Genomic DNA, 24,617 nt, shown 5'->3' on the forward strand with positions numbered 1-24,617 from the left:
CTCCCTGCGAATGAGCACCCTGGGAGGCAGTACATGCTGACTCAGGGCCGAGTCCCTGCCACACCAGTTGGAGATCTGTATTGAGTTCCTGCTCTGGGCTTTGACATGGCCCAGTCCTGGTCATTGCTGGCATTTGGGAAGTGAATGAGCAGCTCAGAGCTTGCCGAGCTCGCTCACGCTCTCTCTCTCTTCTCGTCTCTCTTCATCTCCATCTCTCTCTTTCCTTTCTCTTAATCTCTCCTTCTGCCGCACAAATAAATCAATACAAAATACAAAAAACTAAAATACTTCAAAAGCAATATAGGTTACTAAACTACACCTGGAATTTTTACATAAATTTTAAAATTAAATTTCTGAACTTTTAATTTCTGCAATACATACTTTCAGATAGACCTACCTCATGTAATAACTTACCTTAATTTTTCATCATAATGACTCTGTATACCACTTAGGAAATATTTTTAAAAACATATAGTGACTTCTTATGCAAAAGACGCTTCTTACTATGGTGCAAAATACATTGTTTTAATTAAAAGTTCATGAAGAGACACATTCACACTCTTTGGAGCACAGTTCTCTTCATTCAGAGAACATTATATGGAAACACATTTGGAACATAATCTATGTGTGGGTGAATCTACAATAGTTTGATTCACATATTTAGTCAAGGGTGAGGCGAGGGATAAAGGAGTTATTTCCCGTAACTTCAGTTTCTTGCAAAAGTGGGCCATTTCAACATATTTTTAAACTCTCCTACTTTATTTTCCCTTTTAGTTTTTCTGTGCTAAACTTATTCTTCAGTGAATTTTATATGCAATATAGCCAAAATATGCTGTGTGAAAAAAAAAAATAAGGCTCTACTGTCTAATGAGCAAGTTGCTTATATCCATTATTAAACTTGTCAGCTTCTTATTCCTTGGTGATAACAAAAAAAGTCATCATATTACATGTGGATACTTGAAAAAGTCCATGGAAAACAGAGCTAAAAGATAAATTTTGATTCAAAAAACATTGAAATCATGCATAGACTTTTCATAACATACATTTTCTATGAATATTTTGATGAGCTCAAGTATTATATACAAATTCTATATTTAAATTGCTCTTCACTACTATATAAACTTGTTTTCTCATTTCAATTCATTTTGTGTTAAAATGGCATTTCTTTGGCTATGATGAAATTATGTATTTCTATAAAATTCATAAAAATATTTTCCTACAATGGCTTTTATTCTATGGCAGCAGAAATAATTAAGATTAAACTGAGATACATATAATAGGATTCATTCTACTTATGTCTGCTAAATATTCTCAGTTAATATAATTTGTTAGAACACAGAAACTATGTCCCATTTTTCATGCAAATGCCATTGAACAAAGGGTTATACTGAGTGTTAGGTATTTTATTGAATGACTAATCTTCCTCAGGGTACAACTGATAAAGCTTTCCTATGCCTTACATTCCTTGATTATTTTTATTAATAAAAATATCTCCAAAAATTCTTCTTTACCATAAAGAATTGCTAGAAATTGTAATAGTGTAAAGGTACAGAAAGCAAATACGAGTGATCATGGAAACTGAGTTGAAGTTTTGTCATAGTGTCTCCATTAAGTTCTGGAGGCAGTATCATTATTGGCAATTTAACTTTTCTAAGACTCATTTTCCTTCTTGTTAAAATTGCAGTAATATAACCATTTCTTCAGTACTATTATAAATATTAAATAAGAGCAGAAGTGTGTATAGGTACAGTCTTGTCTATTCAGGTCCTTTGTCCATTTCTTAACCAGGTTGGTTTGTTATTGGTCAATTTTTTTTGAGTTCCTGATATATTCTATATATTAATCCTTTGTTGGCCAACAATCTTGCCAATACTTACCCGGTTTTGTTGGGTGTCTCTTCACTCTATAGTTTTTTTTTTGCTGTACAGAGACTTCAGAGTTTGAATAAACCCATTTGTCTAATTTTGCTTTGACTGCCTATGCTTTTAGGGTCCTGCCCAAAAAAACTCATGTCCCACATCAATGTCTGAAATGTTTCCCTTATGTTTTTTTCTAACAATTTTGTGGTTTCAAGTCTTACATTTAGGCCTTTGATCCATTGAGCTTTTATAGGAGGTGAGAAAATTGGAAAAAACTCTCATAGTTAATGACCTTACCAACCCTTTGCACAAGTGTTTGAAAATCCTAAAATGAAAATCCAAAAACATTTATCAGATGTGACTTTAGTGAAAATAGAATATGTCAATCAATTCATAAAATAAGAAACAGTGATTAAAGCTAACGACTTCCTCCATGCTAAATACCTATATTTTTCTAAAAGAAATACTGAAAACATAGGAAACAGATAATTTTCTTTGTGGGTTGATTGAGATTAAGAAAAATTTCCTACTTATTATCAGGAATCAAGGATGATTTGGATCTGAAAATTTGCCAAAGATCTTAAAAAGAAATCTTAAACTTAATCTGATTTATGATTACTATAAAAATATAACACTGAGTATAATATATTAAATAATGGTTTTTAAATAACAAAACTCTAAAAATAATGCATGTAGCTGGGCCGCGGCTCACTAGGCTAATCCTCCGCCTAGCGGCGCCGGCACACCGGGTTCTAGTCCCGGTCGGGGCGCCGGATTCTGTCCCGGTTGCCCCTCTTCCAGGCCAGCTCTCTGCTGTGGCCAGGGAGTGCAGTGGAGGATGGCCCAGGTGCTTGGGCCCTGCACCCCATGGGAGACCAGGAAAAGCACCTGGCTCCTGGCTCCTGCCTTCAGATCAGCGCGGTGCGCTGGCCGCAGCGCACCGGCCGCGGCGGCCATTGGAGGGTGAACCAACGGCAAAGGAAGACCTTTCTCTCTGTCTCTCTCTCTCTCGCTGTCCACTCTGCCTGTAAAAAAAAAAAAAAAATGCATGTAGTCAAAAATGAAATCATGCTTCAATATTAGGAAATGTATAATCAATTATATTAAAGAGATAAGAAAGCAATCATATTGTTTCCATGGTGATCATCTATCCTGTACAACAATGACAGACTTCAGACCTAAAACAATAACCATTTTGTTATCTTGTGATCGTGTCTGTCAAGAATGTAGGCAAGGCATTGTTGGAAAAACATGGCCATTTATCATGCCATTGACTAGCAATCTCTCAGGAATATTCATCTCAGGTCTGGACTGGTCCAGAAGATTTATGACCATTTTGTACACATATATGTGCTGTCATAGGAATGCTGGTACCCTGAGAATCAACTGGGTGCCCTTTACTCTCCTGGCTTGTGCATGAACTCACTCCAGGAGAGTAATTCTGCTCCCTTCACTGTAGCCTATTGACGTCATTCCTTCTAAAGACCAGACCTACAAGCTAGCAAAACATCATTTCTCTTGTCATCTTCTGTCAAAGTGTTCACATAGCAGCTCAGGCTCAGTGGAAGGGAACTCAGTCTTTCTCAGTGGAAAAACAATCAGATAATTTGAGGCTATGTTTAATTTTCAACAGAAAAAGTTGTGCAATTACAAAAACAATGTAATAAAATTTTCAAAACACCACTACGTTACAGTTAGGAATTAGACACGGATGTCACTGTCTTCACTATTACTAGATTGCTAACCAATGCAAATGGGTAAGAGAAAGCAAGGAGGGTCACAACAATTTGAAAGGAGGAGGAAAATATTTCCTTGAAAAATCATACAATTATAGATGTAAATTTTAAAAGAATTTCAGAAAACAAAAAATAGCAACATAATTTATTCAATTAGCTTATAAGAATCAACATCCATAGACCAATAGTATTCATGTATATCAAAACTAATTATAAGAAAAAATTGAAGAGAACCCATTTTTAATAGCAAAAAATTAAGTAATAAGATGTCAGGCATATATGTAAAGAAATCTAAAGCTTACTTTTAAAAAAAAAACCTAAACCAGGGCTGAAACACACAAGGGGGTACTATATAAAATAGATAAAATACTTGGTTTCTGGATACAAGTTTAAAAACATAAGTCAAACTTCTGCAAATACAAAAAATTGTTATAAATTTATAGTTTATAAATTATATACTCTTAATTTAAAATATCACATGATTTTTTTATTTTCTAAAGGGGACAAAAGGGTTATTAAGTTCCTATGGAAAAACAATCAAGCCAAGAATAAGTAGTAAAATCCTGTAAAAAATAAAGAGTAATGAGAAAGGACAAAGGCTAACAATTTTCAAACTGTGTGATATTGGTGCATAAAGAACCTAAGAAATCCAGAAACTGATTCAACTATAGATGGAAATACGGTCTTAAAAAGGTATCAAGTTCTTAGTATTGTATGTATGAACTACACTGAATTGATTTTCTTCATATTAATATCACATTAAAATGAAAAAATAAAATCTTGGGGTTGGCATTGTGGTGTAAAACAGAGTAAAGCCACAGTTTGCATTGCTGGTATCCCATATCAGAGGGCCGATCCAAGTCTTGGCTACTTAGCTTCTAATCTGGGTACACTCTAACAAAATGAGACAAGATCTAACAAAGGAAACTGCAAATCTCTGATGAGGAGAATTAACTGTTTGGAGATGCATTCTGTATTCATGGGTAAGATGACTCAATATCAAAATATTAATACTTCTGCCTTTTGAGAATAGATACAACATAATTTCAATCAAAAATACTGGCACGTTATTTTGTGAATAGAAACAAATTGATTCTAAAATTTATGTTGAGAACTGTAAGACCCAGAATTGAAAACTCAGTATTCAAAGAAGGATTGCCACTAATATGTTACTAGAAAGCTAATCAAGACAGTGCAACACTAGCAAAAGAATAGGTAAATGTACCAATTCAACAGAATAGAGAGCCCAGACACAGACCCCGGTGGATATGGCTAACATACCGTTGATAAAAGAACAAAGGAAATAAATGGAACAGTCTTTTCAGTAAATAGTGCCAAAACGACTGGACATTTACTTGGGAAATCGATCAACCAATCAATTAGCCGATAGACCTCACATGCTTCACACAACTTAAAAGGGCCGTAGACTTAAATGTGAAAAAATAAAACCATAAACCTCCCAGGGAATCATGTAAGAGAAAATAGTAGACAGGTTGGCTATGCTGATCACTTTCAGATACAGCATCACAGGCCCAGTCATTTAAATGAATGACACCTCCTCTGTGACAGACATTGTCAAGAGAGAGGGAAGGACCAAAACAGAGAGAACACTTCCACAAGACACGTATCATAAAGGAATACATCTATTCCCCAAAACATACAAAAAGTTTTTAAACTCAACATAAGGAAAAAAAAACAAAACAGATTTAAGGTTGGGCAGAAACGTGAAATGCATGCACAGTGAGAGGAGTCCAGACACGCAGGGTTGCCCTTGAATATTTCAGCTGAAGACTGATCAGCACATGATGGGAGGACAACAGCTGCCTGCTAGCGAGTGAGGGAGCAACCCCCAGTGCCCACAAGGAGCTGCATGCATTGCCTGTTCCCTGCGAGCAGAGTCCAAGACCTCATCATTCCTGAGGCATGGAGTAGAGTATTAAGAAGTCTTACCTTGGTAATAGGAGAAATTGATCCCACACTCTTCTGCTCTAGTACCATCTAACAAGGCCTCACGTGTTAAGACTCAAAAAAATCAAATTGTTTAAGTAACTTAAGTGATTTCCAGAACAAAGCTAAAATACCCAACACCTAAAACAATTGGACATTCAGATGAAAATGATCATGGATACAGACTTCACCTAACACAAAATTCAATTCAAAATGAATCCTACACCTAAATGTACACTGCAAAACAATAAACTGTCTACATGGGAAGAAAGGTAACCTTCGGTTTCATAATTAGATTTCAGGACAACACCAAAGGCAGTATTACCTGAAACAAAAATTAATAACTTTGCCTTTGTGAAGGTTAAACACTCAGTGTTTGTGAAAGACAATGGTAAAGGATAAAAACACAAGTTGCAGCTAGAAAATATATTTGTAAGTCAAAACTCAGATACTAGGTTGGTATCTGAAATATACAAGTATCTCTTAAAATTCAACCTTAATATGCACCCCAATTAAAACTGGGTAGAGATGTAAGACAATAACTCACCATAGAAGATCCATAGATGCCAATAAGTACATGCAAAGATACTTAAAATAGGCCATTAGGGAATTGAAAATAAAACCACACTGAGAGGCCAGTACACACCCACTACAACAAGGAAAATATTAAACTACTGACAAAATTAACAGTGATGAAGAACAGGAAGCCCACTTGCTGATGGTAGGCATACAAAGTAGGGCAGCCACCTGAACTTCAATTCAGCAGTTTCTATTTCTTTATGTATTTATTTTATGTAGTTGAAAGGCAAGCAAACACAGCCAAGGAGGGAAGAAGAGAGAAAAGGAGGAAGGAAGAAAGAGATGGATGGATGGGGAAGGGAGGGAAGGGAGAAAAGAAGAAGGATTTCCCCATGTGTTTTCTCATACTCAAAGTGCCTACAACAGACAGGGTTGGGCTAGGCTGAAGCCAGGAGCAAGTAATTTAACCAGGGTCTCCAACATGGGTGATAGTGACCCAGCTCTTTGAGCTGTCAATTCAAAGTCATGTACAAATTAAAAGGAATCTGGAATCGGAAGCTAAACTTGAACCTGGGAACTCCAATACAGTAGGACAGAGTCCCACGCTGCATCTTAACTGATAGGCCAAATGCCCGCTCCACAATTTGGCAACTTCCTAGACAGGTAAACAAAACACATGAGAATTAAACAAGTAAAATGAACCTAGAGATTTACTCAGGTGGTCTGAAAACTTAAGTTCATACTAAAACGCAGCATGTGAACCCTAATATCCACTTCATTTATAGCCACTAAACTGAAAGCCATAGAGACACTTTCACAGGTGGGTACATAAACTCTGGGACACCCCTAAACACAATGCTATTCAGTGGTATAAGGGCAATGGCTACCATGTCACAGAAAACATGCTGGAATCCTAAAGACATACTTCTGGGTACATACAGAGATGGGCAACAGAAAAGTTGCTGTGAGAAATGGCCAACACTAAGTACTACTATGGCAGTCAAACTCTTCTGTTGGAGACTAGTAAAGTGGGTGCAGGACGCCATGAATTTGTCTAAATCCACAGGAGTTAAAATCTGGAAATTAAAGGAAGATAACTTAGGATGTCAGGCAACTCATGGCTGAGATGCAGAATGCAGAGAAACAATCTAAACTGATCTGCAAGTGTGTAAAATACCCTCACTGAACCGATGGAAACCGTGCCGACTTCAGTAGCTGGAGTCGAGTGGAGTCTATCGCACCGAGAACAGCACGTGCCCTGCTTGAGCTTCGTGATGTGTCTGAACCACAACGAGTAAGTGGAAGGAAGCAGATTGGTCACTGTTCGAGTGGCATCTTACAGGTACGCAAGGATGGACCAGGAAGATTCATGTGCTGAGAGATCACAGTTGCAGACAGCAGCATGAACACGTGCTCCGAATACAGATGCAGAAGGTTACACTGACGTGTCTCTGTAGATTTATGCCATTCTCAGGTTTGTAAACACACATCTAGTTCCTTGTTGTCAGCTCCAAGTGCAGAAACCCTCAAAGCAAGGAGAACACCCTGCAGGATGGTCTTTCTGGCGATCCGACACCATAGTCAGGGTCATCTCAAGTCTTAGTATTAATCAAGTGAGATCCAAAGGGCTCATGACTAACAAAGATATTGTTATTGCTCATAGAGTTCCAAATATGGAGAGTCTCTCTCAGGAATCAGGGACAAAGGTTAAAGACTCTTCTTGAAAGAATTCAGGACCCCTGTAACCGGAGGCATAGCACTTGAGGCCAGGAACCGCCTCTTCTACTCAGTCTCCTGGCCTGCACCTGCTCCTATTTGGTGATGATACCTGCTCCCTTCTTGGAAGCTGGATCCTCAGGGCCCACACTTTCTTGCAGCATCAAGACAATAATCCCAGTACAACACAGCACCAGAAAACTACATTTCTCTGCTCCCCACAGAGCTCCTGGCCCTCTGTTCAAAGGAAGAGACAGCCCCACAGGCATATGGGCAGCAACTGGTGCCTGGGTCCCAGAAGGACAGCTTGCCTGGAGGACAAGGAGATCTCTTGTCCCACTTTCCCTGCCCAGAAAGGATGCTCCCCACTCAGCTTGGCATCCGGGCGTCTCCACCAACCATGTCTGCTGCAGCACAGGGAGCTTCTCACCCCACTCCCAGCTGTGTAACACATGTTTCCAATAGGCCCACAGCAGACTTCTCTGCCCGCACTTGAGATCAGAGCCAACCATGTCACCTACATGGGGAACCATGTCCTCACACAGACTCATACCAAGGGCACCCAGCCCTTAGGGTCTGTGTGTACACACTCAGCACACAATGGTTCAGCCAGCATCATTCCAAGCAGCTGTCAGAAGAGGCCAGTGCCACCTAACTGGGAGTGACTCTCCCTAAGACAGCAGGACTTAAAGACAGCACATCCTGTTCACCTACACTCAGATCCAAACGCACCCTCCAAGGTGATTCGGAGACAAGACTTGCTGCCCTCATGTTGGTGGGGGCCAAGAGGCTCCCAGGACTAACTCCTGCCTAAGGTCCTAGGGCAGCTGGCTGACAAGGCACTGCTGAACAAACCAAGCCTTGAGCAAATTCAGGAGGGAGGTAGATGGACTCACCCCAGGAATGCGACTTCTTTCCCGACGAGTGTCCGCTTGGAGCCTGGAAGACAATGTGAAGATTCCTCAGAATTTTTCTGAAAAATTACATAACAGTGATCATTGCACTATATAAATATGAACACATCACATTCTACACTTCAAACAGATCCAGTGAAAATAACAAAGTTGTACTGTCATAAAGCATTCTTGTTCTGGTAGATTATGTGTTACTTTTTTTTAATAAGATTTATTTATGTATTTGAAAGGCAGTGTTAAAGACAGAGAGAGGTCTTCCATCTGCTGGCTCACTCCCAAAAGGCCGCAATGTCTGGAGCTGGGCCAATCTGAAGCCAGGAGCTGCTTCTGGGTCTTCCACATGGTTACAGGGGCCCAAATTCTTGGGCCACCTTATACTGCTTTCTCAAGCCAGAGAGCTGGATCACAAGTGAGGCAGCTGGGACTCAAACTGGCACCTATATGGGACGTCGGCACTGCAGGCGGCGGCTTTACCCACTATGCCACAGTACCAGCCGATGTTTAACTTTTATAAGCATACATGTGCACGAGACCATGCAGGCACATACACATTCTTCCAAGTCTCTTGAATGAAGTCACTAACTTAAGAACCTGAAAAACACTACTAAGCTATTTAAAAAAATGCCCATATAATTCTGTGTTGAATATTTGTGTGGATTGTTAATAATACTTCCTAAATGTGTTAAAGGTGTTTTCTAGTAAATATTAGCAAATTATTCATCATCTGATAATTATAGACAGTGAAAATAGGTAAGCCTTACAAGATAAAAAACAGGGGGATTACATGGCTTAAAATATGTTGTATACTTTTATGCTTTTAACAGTTCAGATTTCCATAAGGTACAAATGGTGCTTTTAAATGTAATTTTTCACAACATATCCAAGTATTCAAAATACGATTCAATGGTATCTGTAGACTAGCACATAATACAGACTTCAGAAATGAATCAGTTTTTGATTATGTTTTCAGGGCCATAAAGCAAGCACACAAAACAGCAAAGTGAAATTTGCCTAAAAGAAATGTTTATCCCTAGTGCCAACCATTTTGGGAAAAATATAAGGGACAGAAAACAAGAAGTTTTGAGTACCCCCTTATAAATGTGCTTAAAATAAAATTGTTTCATTGATCTGTGACCTACTGTTAACCCACTTGGATTACTGAGGCCTAAATTATTTTCTTGGTATACTACGAAGGAAGGAAGCAATAAAGAAAAGGAAAATGAGATCCACAGCTAAGGTGATTTAGACTTGTAGAATTGACTTCTGTTACTTATGCATCTGTGTGCATATGCGTACGCATGTGTATTCTAATTCACCCAGAAATCCTTGGTACATCCCTGTTAATAGTGAAGTTAGGATGTCAGTACCGACAGTTGAGGTGCCTGGGAAGGCAGTGCACTGTCCAATCACAGACACACACTACAATCACCCCGAAAACCATCAAGGATGGTGAGAGGGCCTGGTGGACAGCACCAGTCACTAACAAAGGAAAACTCATCAGTGAGATGGCAATATTACAAGGATCTATGCTAACTGCCTGGTTTCCATCGTGTAGTGGTTATCACGTTCGCCTCACAAGGATCTATGCTGCAGCTATTCTGTTGGTCAGATAGTGATTCAGAAATGTAAGGAGACAAGGTGAAAAAAACCTGTTATTTTTCAGTAAATATTGTGTGAGGTAAAAGAATGGAGTTTTGCTAGGTGTAGTGACATGAATTTTAAGTACATAAGAATGAATTGGGCCAAATTTTCCATTAAAATAGAAGCTGTTATAAAGCAAATACAATACTAGTAAATATATACTCATTTCCAACATGCAGAAGAAATTATTTTCCCATTTGTTCTCAAGCCTCACAGTGGGCAAGATAAAATTGTCTCAGAATACCACAGATTCCCCATGAAGTCGAATTTATTCTTGGAACTTTAAAACTGGAAACTTGAAAATGCCAAGGAATCAGTATACTTCATAAACTTAAGTGAAATAATGTGTTTGTGAAATTTAACCTACAAATGTTACAATGTACTTCATATTTAGTGAACCCTATCAGTTCAACGATTTTACTATATAAATTATTTTTTTTTCTTATCTCTTCATGAGTGGGAAGCAACTGAGGGTTAAATAATAGATGTATTTTAATTGGTTAGCTCCTTGATTTTTCCTCAGTTTTTAAATTTAGTCTATGAGTTTACTAATTTTTTCAGGAAGCAAATGATGAGAAAAGGAAATTCAACTAGCTAAATGCATAGGTGTCTAAGATTTGAATGAATTTCTTTAATATAGCCAAACACTAAAAATAGTTTTATGAAGCACATATTTTTAAAATAATTCAAATAAACTATGTCCTATAGAGAAAATGTTCATTTGAAGAGAGGACAGGTGTTTCTGGAGATGTTTTACACTGGGCTGTGTTTGAAACATCTGCAATCTAAATTGAAGCACTTTCGCTAGTTACCCACCGGCTTTTAGTCCCAAAGCTTAATACAAATAGTAGATAACTTCATATTATCACACCTTTTAATTGGCAGGAGAAACGTTAAAGTAAGTGCTGTGAAGAAAATGAAAGCCAGTGATGGGACAGAGAGCGAGTGAGCAGACACAAGGGACAGAGCAGTCTACGAACCTCTGTCCCTAGAAGTGGTAGGCCTAGAGCCTAGATAAGATGGTGAAGTACCACTGCAGGTGAGATCCGGGGGGTCATCAGGACAAAATTAGGGTAACATTTTCAGACAATAACTAAAATCAACTTGTTCACTTGTACTTTAGTATTGAAATAGAATCTGTCCAGTGAAACACTATTTAAAAATAGAAAAATGCTCAATGTTAGAAACAATAACCAATCAGAAAATGTTAAGAAAGCCGAGTTTCAATACACAAGAACAGCTACAATTGGAATAACTACAATTGGAATTGGAATAACAACCTCAGTCTTCCTCTTAAGAGAAAAATGGCCAGACGCTCAAGCAGTAGTGGAAATTGGTTCCTTTACTTTCGTAAAAGGACACGGGCCAGCGCTGTGGCGCAGCGGGTTAAAGACCTGGCCTGAAGTGCTGGCACACCAAACAGGCTCCAGTTCTAGTCCTGGCTGCTCCTCTTCCAATCCAACTCCCTGCTATGGCCTTAGAAAGCAGTAGTAGATGGCCCAAGTCCTTGGGCCCCTGCACCCACGGGGAGATCCGGAAGAAGCTCCTGGCTTAGGATCGCATTGCAGCCATCTGGGGAGTGAACCAGAGGATGGAAGACCTCTACCTCTCCCTATAACTCTTTCAAATAAACAAAATAAATCTTTTTTTTTTTTTTTTAAAAAAAAGGACATGTAGCTTACCATTCAGCAAGGTAATTTACAACATGCATACATTTCCTTTATTAATAACATAGAACTGGACTGAAGATCATGGTATTAAAATATTTAATGATCAACTTTAGTTAAAAGTCCGGTTGAAAGAACTGATATTTGTAAAGCAGCTTACAATTATTAATTGAACTACTCTATCTCCTATTGTTTCTTTGATTTAGGACAAATGACTAGAAAGCTGGCTACCTTGGTCACTTTGTTTTTATCTCCACTCCAAACTGTGATAATAAACCTCTTTTATCACCATCAGGTTGACTGATACTAAAGAGCATTGTAAAATTGAAATGTAACAAGCAGCCATCTTTACAACCTCTTATTCCATTTATTGAAGGGATGTAGCCACCAACATTTTTCACGTCATTAGTTTTGCTTCCACCCTGAGATTCATGTCCAAAATTTCTCAAAGGCCCAGGAAATGATTTTTCTTTTTCTCGGAGAAATCAACGCATGTAAGCCTGGTGGACAAAGTGAGTCTCCTAGCTGAGAGTCGATTGGTTTCGTTTAAACCAGACCAACAGTGCCACTTTCATTCTGTGGGCCTTTGGCTTACAGATCTTCATCTCCCATTTCTCCTTGCTTTTGATTGTTTTCTTCTCTTTGTATTTATGTCCCCAATTTTTATCAACTTACTGTCATCCTAAATTCATTCACTCAAGACTCCTCATAACTTATGTGAAATCAGTTGGGTTATATTTAAGGAGACAAAGCAGAAAATTACAGTGACTTCACCTTTTATTTTTTTCTGGATTAAAGGTGACTATGTGAATAAAATATCTCATGGGAAAAATACAGATGAATATTATCAAAATAGTATTTCCAGAATGAAGACTACTTTTGAGGGCCTTGGAGAATTTCATGGAGTTCAAATATTACTCTGTGGAAAAAGGTCTTGAAATGTGGTTCACCTATACCTCAAGGAGGAGGTCTTCTCCCAGCTGGCTCACCCAGATGTCAACATTTCAAATGAGGTTTGTACACAAATAACAATCTTTCCTCCCCTTGCCAGTTTTCATACTCCAATCTCCTATGACTACCATAATAACAGGAAAATATGTAACACTCTTGTGACAGAAAAAGTAAGCCTTAGGCTTTGAGATTTGCACTTCACTCATTAATATTCCTGCAGAGCTCTCAGCGTGCATCAACATTCACTATGTATCTGGGTGTCTAATTGCTACTCAGTCCTGCCTCTCACAATGGAATGACTATGAAATTCTGTAATTCCTATATACTGAAATATTCTCAGACATCAAATGGCCTCATTTGAAAACTAAGAAATGCAAAAGGACACGAATAAACAGTAACACTCTTAAGTCTTGAATCACAACAGTGCAGAAATATTGATCAGGTTAATTCTGACAAGAAATCCCTTCTGTTTAAATGATGATTTCACACTGACTCCCTCTATTTGGACTGAAGCCACACTTAGACAAATTATAGCTCCTATTCATTAGTGTATTTAATTCAATTCTACTAAGTAACCCGTAGAATTTATTTTCCAACATTGGTCAAATGATTCTGAAGCTTGCCAGGAAAAATAAGCAGAGTAACCTAGATAAAAGAATTTTATTTTAGTAGAACAATGAAAAGGTGCTAGATATACCAGACCTCATTTTAATGGTATGAAACTGACTTAAAATTAGAGAGACAGGGAAATAAAACAGAATGACAGCCATGGAGCAGGACTTGGTACATATCATCTTATTATATGATAAAATAAATCACAAATCAAGGAAAAGAGCAATTTCTATTAAATCATGTTGAGACAATTAACTCCTTGGGACATGAATAAAATTAGAGCCCTGCCTTACAATAAACATCAAAGTGTTTTAAGTGGATGAAAGATGGAATTACTTACAGTAAGTTCATTATATTCAAACAATAAAGGCAAAACAAACTGGATAGATTTTTAGCTTTGCAAACATTTAAAATTGGTTTGTGAAATAGTCAAAATCCACAAATTAAAAAAAATGGCAAACACATTTATTACTGTTCTGACATACACCTATCTTGTACTAAATAAAGATTATGAACAGTAAGTGTAAACACTGATTTTAATTAAAAAATGAACAAAGGGGGTTGCATTGGCATAGCAGTTAAGACACCACCACTTGGGACATCAGCATCCACATCTGAGTGCCCGAGTTCCAGTTCCTGTTCTCTGTTAACGTGCAACTTGAGATGACCATCAAGTGCTGGACCCCTGCCACCCATGTAGGAGACCGAGACTGAATTCTCTATTCCTGGCTAGGGCCTGGCCTAACCCCTGCCATCGCAGCCATTTTGAGAATGAATCTTTAAATGGGAGTGTTTTCTCACTCGCTCTCTCATTCTTTCTCTGTGTCTCTCACTCCTTCCTTCCCTCTCTCCTTCTCTCAATTAAATGTTTAATAATAAGCAAAAAGAACTGAAAATTCCATTAAGCATACATAACAATGTATGAAAAGTGTTGCCTCCCCAGTCAACAGAGAACTACAGTTTAAAGTAAGAACAAACCACTGGCCTAGCCTGACTTCAGATCTTACTTGGAGGGTCATAATTAGAATATTCTTGCATACAGTTCAGGAAAATATATCTGTGTCTGTTCTAGAAATTTTACAACATACCTAACTGAACTGAGAGATAATTATTAGCTGAAGCATTGATATGTATGAGGTATTAAATGTAGTTTTATTACAGTAGCATTTAGAAATAGCCTACATTTACAAAGCTAGGGGAAAGGCTAAGTATATGGTGATGAATCCACTTAATAAAATTGTATGCAGACATTGAAAGTGTTTATTTCAATTAGGAAATATTACTGGAACACATTGGGAAAATGCTTATTAGTTGAAGATACTAAGAGAAAAAGCAGGGCTAAAATAATACCCAATGATTAATTATTTAATCACTATAAAGGGAAAAACTAAAAGCATTACACACACCATTGACAGTAGTTATGACCGAATACATATTCTGCAGGTAGATTTTTACATTTATATTTATCTTTTAATGAATGTTATAGTGAAAACTGCAGTGTAAAAAAATAAAGTTGAATGCAAGTGCCAGTGTTGTAGTATAGCAAAGCTACCACCTGCAACGCTGGCATCCTATATGGGCACCAGTTCAAGTCATCATTGCTCCTTCTTCTGATCCAGTATCTGCTAATGGACTGGGAAAAGCAGGGGAAGAGGGTCCAAGTGCTTGGGCCTCGGCTACCCACGTGGGAGACCTGGAAGAAGCTCTCGGCTCTGGCCTGGTCCAGCCCAGGCCACCGCAGCCATCTGATGAAAGATCTCTCTCTCTCTGATACTCTCTCTCTTTGTAACTCTGCCTTTCAAATAAATTTAAGAAAACATGCATTTAATACTTTGAAAAGTATCAAGCTATTCTATATACATTGCAAAAAAGATATGACAGCAGTCAGAAGCACCAATCAGTGTCAATTAGCAACTGTCTTACCTTTCACCCAAACACTCTTAGGTGAATAACTACTGAACGTCTTCTCATGTCTTGAAATTGATGGATTTCATTGTTATTTGAGTTTGAATCCAATCAAAATATGAACATAAAGGTTGAATGAAGGTTGTACACATTAAGACTTACAATAGATCGTTATTTTCTAAAGTTACTTTTCAATTAACTTTTCAATGGTGATACTGAAAAGTCTGTCATGAGATTACATTTATAAACACTTGCAAAGCTTTAGAAACGCATCAGATCTAATGGGATGTGTAATTTAACGTTTCTGGATTTTACAATTTGAATGAAACTTCTATCAGATGCATTCTGACTGTGTTTATAATAATTTCTCTAGCATAATCTCACCAAAACTAATGATGCTTTTTAAGGGGTGGGAATGAACAAAGTCACTTTTCAGAGCAAAAGTACTATCTGTATATTTCGTCTTTTAAAAAAAATGAGAGAGACAGACAGAGAGATCTTCTATCTGCTGGTTTACCTCCTAAATGCCTGCCATGACTGCAGCTGAGCTAGGCCAAAGCCAAGAACTCAATCCAGGTCTGCTATGTGGTTGCCCAAGTACTTGAGCCACCCCGCACTGCTGCCTTTCATGACTGGTTGCCTGCTGGAGACAGGAGTCAGAGCAAGGCGCTGAAGTCAGGTACTCGGATACTGCGCATTCTAACTGCTAGGAAAAGGCCCTCGGGTGTCATTTTTCCTAAGCCTTTCTGGTGATGGCTTTTACAAAATGGAAGTGATTGTACTCATATGCTTTGAATTATGAAGATGCTATCTGTCTAGTCCCTATTTACTTTGAGATATTTTTCTTTTAATTCTCTTACTTTAGAAGAACTGAGATAAGTCAGTGAATATTATGCATACATGCACATTATAAAGGAGAAAAGACTAATTTCTTCAACTAAAAGCTTTTTTTTTAAAAAAAAAAAGCACATCTAATGCATCAAACTTAACAGCAAGGACATCTTCCATGTGTACAGCATTATGTATGCTCTCTCAAAGGATCTCAAAAATATTTTCTGGTGGATGTTGTGGCACAGTGGCTTCAGCAGTGGCTTGCAACAGCAGTTCCTCTAGCAGAATCATGGACTGAGACCCAGCTCACTTCTGAGCCAGCCGTCTGCTGATGTGCCTACAGAACCAGTGGAAAATAGCCCAAGTATTTGCACTCCTGTCACCATGTAGGGGACCATTAGCCAACCTGGCTATTGCGCTTATTTGGGGAGTAAAAAAGTAGATGGAAGGTTCATTCATCTCTCTCCTTCTCCCTTTCCAATAACTAATTAAAAAAAAAAAAAAAAAAAAAAAAACTTTGTGTGTATGACAGTGACCAAGCCTCTTCAATACAGTTTCTGTTTGCTTCCCTTACATGTTTCAAAGCTGATATTTTCCAAAATTCTTTTTGGCCACTACCCTTTCTTTAGATGTTTTCCATGTCTAAGTTCAGATTCAGGGCACTCAGAGTGAAATCAAGAGGAAGCCAGGTGTGTGTTTCATGCAAGCCACAGCATGTCTGTGAGAATCAGAGGCAGGCAAGGCTACAGAGGTGGCAGGTACTAAAAACCGTAATACAAATGAAACGCAAAGCTGGTTCTTTGAAAAGAGCCACAAAATGGGTAAATGCTTGGCTAGACCAACTAGAAATCAAGATAGAAATGAAATAATTGAAATCATAAATCAAAGTAGGAATAGTACTACTGACCACACAACAATATAAAGAATTAAGATAATACCATGAACAGTTGTGTACCAAGAAATTTGAAAACCTTGGGGGAATGTACAAATTCTTAAACACATGCAAATTATCTAAACACATATGAAATTGTTGGGATTTTATAAATAGCGAATAGGAAATCTGAGCAGACTTATAAGGAGTATGAAAATGAGCCATAAATCAAAAATCCCCCCCAAAAAGAAATGGACCAGATTACTTCACTAGTGACTTACGCTAGTGATTTAGGGAAAGAAAAACAAAAACCTTACACCCATACTTTTCCAATTCCCACAACAAATGAAAAAATTGATCACATTCACTAATTCTTTCTGAGAGCAGCATTACCATGATACCAAAGCCATACAGACACCACAGGAAAAGAAAACAGACCAACATCACTTATGAAGATAGATGAAAAGTTTCATCCAAATGCTAACAAACTGAATCCATGATATTTTAAAAGGATTATTCACCACAACCGTGAGATTTATCCTAGGAATACAGAGTAAACATACAAAAAATGAATACACTCTATTAACAAAATGTAGGAAAAACCTCATCAACTGTCTCAATTTCAAGTAAAGGCATTTGATAAAATCCAAAACCATTTCATGATAAAAGCATGGAGTAAAATAGTAGGCAAGAATTTCTTCAAAAAGATGAAAACCTTTATGAATATTCTACAAAAACATCAAGAACATTTATAAATAACCTACAGCCAACATCACAGTGAGTGGTGAAGACTGAAAACTGGCTTTCCATGTTCAGGAGTAAGACAAGCGTCCCCATTCACTACTGTTACTCAGTGCTCCACAGGAAATTCTAGCCAGAGTAATTAGGCAAGAAAGAGAAATAAACAACATCCAAATCAGAAAGGAAAAGGTAGTATTTCTCTATTTCAAAAACATTGTATTTTTTTAAATTTTTTATTTAGTAAATATAAGTTTTCAAAGTACAGTTAATGGATTACAATGGCCCCCCCCATAATTTCCCTCCCATCTCCCGCTCCCTCTCCCATTCCATTCACATCAAGATTCATTTTCAATTATCTTTATATACAGAAGATCAATTCAGTATATATTAAGTAAAGATTTCATCAGTTTGCACCCACACAGAAACACAAAGTGTAAAATACTGTTTCAGTACTAGTTATAGCATTACTTCACATTGGACAACACACTAAGGACAGATCCGACATAACAAGTAGGTACACAGTGACTCCTGTTGTTGACTTAACAATTTGACACTGTTGTTTATGGTGTCAGTAATCTCCCTAGGCTCTGGTCATGAGTTGCCAAGGCTATGGAAGCCTTTGGCTAATCCTCCGCTTTGCGGCGCCGGCACACCGGGTTCTAGTCCCGGTCGGGGTGCCAGATTCTGTCCTGGTTGCCCCTCTTCCAGGCCAGCTCTCTGCTGTGACCTGGGAGTGCAGTGGAGGATGGCCCAAGTCCTTGGGCCCTGTACCCCATGGGAGACCAGGAGAAGTACCTGGCTCCTGCCATCAGATTAGCGCGGTGCGCCTGCTGCAGCGCGCCAGCCGCGGCGGCCATTGGAGGGTGAACCAATGGCAAAGGAAGACCTTTCTCTGTGTCTCTCTCACTGTCCACTCTACCTGTTAAAAAAAATGAATTAATAAAAAAGAAAACATTGTATTTTCTATTAAAAAAGAAAAACTTCTGAATAGTCCTTAAAGAACCATTAAGAGTTATTAGAAGAATTGAGTAAAACTTCTGGGCACTTGTTTAATGTACAACATTTGGTTGCATTTCAGAGCACTCATTACAGAAAACAACTATTTATAATAGCATCAAGCAGAAGGGGATGCTAAAGCTTAAGACATACGCTCAAAATTAGAAAATATTATTAGAACAAATGTAAGGCTGGCACCGCGGCTCACTTGGCTAATCCTCCGCCTGCGGCGCTGGCACACCGGGTTCTAGTCCCGGTTGGGGCGCCGGTTCTGTCTCCGCTGCTCCTCTTCCAGTCCAGCTCTCTGCTGTGGCCCGGGAGTGCAGTGGAGAATGGCCCAGGTGCTTGGACCCTGCACCTGCATTGGAGACCAGGAGGAGCACCTGGCTGCTGGCTTTGGATTGGCGCAGCCATAGTGGCCATTTGAGGGGTGAACCAATGGAAAAGGAAGATCTTTCTCTCTAACTCTGCCTGTCAAAAAAAAAAAAAAAAATGAAAGAAAGAAGAACTACACAAATGGAAAATATCCTGAAGAAAGCAATTATGGTAAAGCTAAATATGTATTCAATGCACTCTCCAAAATTTCTTTTTTATTTTTAAAGATTTATGTATTTATTTGCAAGTCAGAGTTACACAAAGAGAGGAGAGGCAGAGAGAGACAGAGAGAGGAGAGAGTGAAAGAGGTCTTCCATCTGATGATTCACTCCCCAGTTGGCCGCAACAGCCAGAGCTGCGCCGATCTGAAGCCAGGAGCTTCTTCTGGGTCTCCCACGTGGGTGCAGGGGCCCAAGGACTTGGGCCATCTTCTACTGCCTTCCCAGGCCATAGCAGAGATCTGGATTGGAAGTGGAGCAGCCAGGTCTCAAACTGGCACCCATGTGGGATGCCAGCACTTCAGGCTAGGGTGTTAACCCACTGTGCCACAGTGCAGGCCCTTCCACCTAAATTTCAATAGCCTTTTTTTTTTTTTTTCTGGAGAAACAGAAAGACTTACTCCAAAAGTCTGTATTAAATTGTCAAGATCCCCAAATAACTAAAATAATCTTGGAAAAGAAGAATATTGGGAAATCAACATTTCCTGATTTCAAAGCTTCCTATAAAGTTACAAATAGTAGCAGTTGTATATCATATTTATGATCAAATAATTTCTGACAAGGGACTGAGATCATCAAATGGTAAAAAATTTGGTTTCAACACGTAGCACTGGAACAAAGGTGATGCAAAAGAGTGATGTTGGACCCTTCCTTCAGAAATGGCTATAAGGGTCACGTGAAATAAATACCTCAAACTTTTCAAAGAAAGCATAGGAAGGGCTGGCGCTGTGGCGCAGTAGGTTAAGCCTCTGCCTGCAGCACCAGCATCCCACATGGGCACCAGTTCATGTCCCAGCTGCCCCTTTTCCAACCCAGTGCTCTGCTAATGGCCTGGAAAAGCAGTGGACGATGGCCTGCAACCGTTTGGGAGACCCCAAAGAAGCTGCTGGATCCTGGATTCAGATCGGCCCAGCTCTGCCATTGCGGCCATTTGGGGAGTGGGCCAGTGGATTGAAGACCTCTGTCTCACTCTACCTCTCAAATAAAAAGAAAGTATAGGAATAAATCTTCGGAAACATTGAACTTGGAAATGATTTCTTGTACATAAATCAAAAACACTAATAAAAAAAGAGGAAGATACATTGGATTTCATTAAAATTTAAATTGCATATAATCAAAGGACTCTACAATGTGCAAAAACAACCCAGAGACTGGGAGAGTGTATGAGGATGATTTTAAAAGTTCATGGAAAATGTGTAGTCTGAAAAAAAAAAAAAAAAAAACAACCTTTGTACATGAGAAACAACCTTACCTGTTCACTGAGAGGATGGGCTTGGGCTCGGGCTCAGCAAACACAGTGAAAGCGAGAAAGCAAAAGCCAGCAGCCCACAGAAAGCTGTTTATTTCCTAGCACACAGGGCCCTCCCCCAGTTCCTCACTGGCTGGATACTACTGGATGGCCGTCTTCTCAGCATTTGCTTCAGCTGTTTGGGCCACTAAAGTCCTGCTCGCCTAAGAGCTTTCAGGTGCTCCAGCTGTTCGCCTGGCTAGTTGCCTACTCACAGTGAAACTTCTTACTTTGAAAATGAACCAGATGTTTACTTCTGACATGTGGATTGCAAAATGTTTTTAAGCCAATGCAATTCTATTTTTTAATTCCATTCTTCCACAAACCTTTTTAAAGTGTCTTCTTACTTACAAATTATGTAACTGATAAGGGATTCGTGGAGTATAAATACAGTTCCTATATCTCAACAGTATGACAACAACAACACCTTGCATTTAAAATGGACAAGAAATCTGAATAGGCATTTCTCCAAAGAAGATTTAGAAGTTGCAAATAGGTACTCAAAAAGATGCTCAGAATCATTGAACATCAGGGAAATGCAAATCAGAACCACAAAGCCACTTGTGGATTCATACTGATATGGGTTATTATGAGGAAAATAATCAAAGAATAAACAATGTTGGTCAAATTTCTGAGAAACTGGAAGTCTTGTACATTGCTTGTGGCAATGTCAGATGGCACAGCCACTGTAGAAAATGGTTTGGCAATTTCTCAAAATTCAAACATAGAATTACCATATAATCACATAATTCAACTCCTGGGTATATACTCCAAAGAATTGTAAACAAACAAATAAAATTTTTACAGAAACGTTCCTACCTGCACTATTCCCAAAAGCTGAAATGGAAAACAAACCAAATGTTAATCAGCTGAGGAGCTGATGCAATGGAATTTGGCAATGAAGAGGAATGAAACACTCACACCTGTGAGTCAACCGCCAAACTATGGTGATAGAAGCCAGACACAAATGGTCACGTATTAAAGGATGTAATTTCTATGAAATATCCAGAAGAGACTAATCCATGAAGACAAACAAATTAATGGTGTCCAGGAGCTAGTGGGAGGGAGAAATAAGTAGTTGATGGGTACAGGGTTTCCTTGCGGGTTGATGAAAATATTCTGAAATTCAGTAAAATAACAGAAGGTTATTCTTTTTTCAAAAGATTCATTTATGTATTTGAAAGGTACAGTCACAGGGAGAGGGAGAGACACAAAGAAAGAGATTTTCCATCTGCTGTTTCACTCCCCCTGATGGCTGCAACAACAAGGACCTGGATCCAGGAGCTTCAACCAAGGCTCCCACGTGGATGGCAGGAGCTCGAGCACTTGTGTAATCTTCTACTGCTTTCCCAAGTGCGTTAACAGGAAGCCAAATTGGAAGTGGAGCAGCTGGGACTCAAACGAGCACCCATATGGGAGGGAAGCATTGGAGGCAGTGGCTTAACCACTGCCCACACTGACAACTAGAAGACTGATCTTTAACTGGATTAAAGTAATTCACTTCATAATTTTTTTTTAAATGAGACATCTCAATAACAAAATTTGGTTCATATTTGTAGAAAATATTTCCATCATTGGAAATATTTCCATCATTGTAGAAAAATTTCCATCATTGTTTTCAAATGGGAAGTACCAAAGATTAGTCAAGACCACAGCCTTTTGTGTATCAACACAGCATGTAACTTCAGCTTTCCTCAATTTTCAGGTTTGGGTTTTGTTAAATCCTTTGAGAACTACTTATCACCAGCAAAATAGTCTTTATTTCATTGACTATAAAATGATTCCATAAGAGAAATGGAAATAATCTTGCAAAAATAGACGAGGTTATCACAATGTTTGTGACAACCTAGGAATTCACCAACTTAATGCTGGTATAGTTCACATTTTATGCCAGGTCTTCTTTCTACCTTTAAGTCTGTGCAGACATTTTAAGAACTCATTTACATACATATACACTAGAAGCTGATTATCCTGCACAAGATTTATTAACTTTTTTAATTTATTTTATTTGATAGGCAGAGTTCCCAGCTGCTGGTTCACTCAGCAAATGTCCATAGCAGCTGGGCCTGGGCCAGCAGCTGGGGCTGAGACCCAAGAACACCCACACAGGTGGCAGGGATTCAATTACTTGATCCATTACCTGCTGTCTACCAGTGTGTGCACTGGAATTGGGAGTGGAGCCAGGAATCAAACACAAGCACTTTGATATGGGCTGCAGGCATCCCAGCCAGAATCTCAACTGCTAGGCCAACAACTGCGCCCACACAAGACATTTTTAACCTGAAGAACTCACAAGAGATCCTTGGCTTTTAAAATTTTGGACTGATTTTAGTCCAAGAAGTTGCAAAAGTTTGGCTTTACCATATAACTTGCCTGTGGCATGATAACATGTGAAAAACAAATAAAATATTTTAAAATAATTTAAAAATAAAATACTTATGAGAATGATATCTAAAATATGTGTATTATACCTAAGCAGATCTGCTTTTTCATTCTGAAGTCAGCATTTATCTAGAAAAATACTAAGATGTTAAAATTTTATTCTCATTAGAAGCTGTCAGGCTTAATTTTAAACCTGAAAATATTGTGTATTTGTTATTTTTCTGGAATGTCTGAATTGTTTTCTGTGCATTTTCAGTTATTTTAATCTCCTTATCCTACATCCCATATTATTAATATTTGTAGAATAGAAATGAACCATAATTTATATCATATAGAAAGATCCTCAGAAAATGAATACTATGTTACTGAGTTTCTCTAAGTTTTTTCTTGAAAAGCGGCTTATAAAATATATTTGATATTTTTACTTTAGGAAATAAATGTTACAAATAAATATTTTTGAAATTACTGACCAAAAGCAATTCCTGTCATCAAGTAGTCTGAATAAGAAGTGCTTAATGCTGGTACACAGGCATACGTGTGTATATGTGCAGGGACATGTTGCATTATTGTACATATGGTGTTTCATTGTGTATGAATATTCTTGGTTTAGAGCATCTACATCTGTTTTTATAAAGGATTATATCTGAAGATTTCTAGTTGCAATGAAAGAAAAAAGGAAAGAAAGAAAAAAAATGTTTTTCTTGAAACATACATTTAGAGCTGATATAATACAATGTTTTCTAAGGGGTTATCATATTTTTATTTATAATGTAATCAGGTAGAGAATTCAAATATTCAACTGACAAGGAGCTGATGTTTTATTTAAACTAAGATTCACATCACTTCTTGGCCTTTTGGCTAAGATCAGGTGTAAACTAGGATTTACCCTTTGAACTGTGATAATGGAATATTGCCAAATCTTGCTACAACTAATTTGATCATTAATAACAGGGGATCTCAAACTTTACATCTCACCCCCACAGATTCTGAAACATTAAGTCTGAGAGGAGGCCTAAGAATTTTCTCACCTTCCATCCTCATTTTCTCAGGGCTTCTGGTTCAGGAAACATCAACACCATAGATCTACGCAAAAACAGATCTTATCACTAATCTGTACAAACACAGAAATTCAAAATAAAGAGGAACTGAAAATGTTTTTGTAAGTGAAACAATCAAAAACATACATTCAAACATATTCATTTAATTGAAAACAATATACTCTATCAGAAACACATTTTTCTTTTATAAAGCAAAATATTGAATGTCCTTCTCAATATATTAGAGTTTATTGCAGAAAAGTTAAAATGGAAAAACAAGATAAAAAGAACTGGTGCTGGCATTGTGCATACTGGCTCAAGCTGCAGCTTATGACATCAACATATGATATGTTCCATTACCAACTGATCCAGTTCTGACCCAGACCCCTGCTAATGTGCTTGGGAGAACAG

General features: G+C 38.2%; 1 long non-coding RNA gene across 2 annotated transcripts in view; it reads right to left on the minus strand.

Moving 5' to 3' along the window:
- Positions 1–20,947, minus strand: part of LOC149122007 (uncharacterized) — a 102,725-nt gene extending 81,778 nt beyond the window's left edge. The window contains exons 1-2 of one of the 2 annotated variants that reach the window (XR_016221663.1): positions 20,752–20,947; positions 8,674–8,716 (exon numbers count right to left, since the gene is read on the minus strand). This is a non-coding gene — a long non-coding RNA (uncharacterized LOC149122007). The remainder of the gene's footprint in view (positions 1–8,673; positions 8,717–20,751) is intronic. The other variant, XR_016221662.1, reaches the window with a different exon arrangement.
- Positions 20,948–24,617: the final 3,670 nt, after the last annotated feature.

The sequence above is a fragment of the Oryctolagus cuniculus genome, chromosome 15 (assembly GCF_051225735.1).
Source record: "Oryctolagus cuniculus isolate XC-2025 breed Fujian yellow rabbit chromosome 15, ASM5122573v1, whole genome shotgun sequence".
Lineage (NCBI taxonomy): Eukaryota > Metazoa > Chordata > Mammalia > Lagomorpha > Leporidae > Oryctolagus > Oryctolagus cuniculus.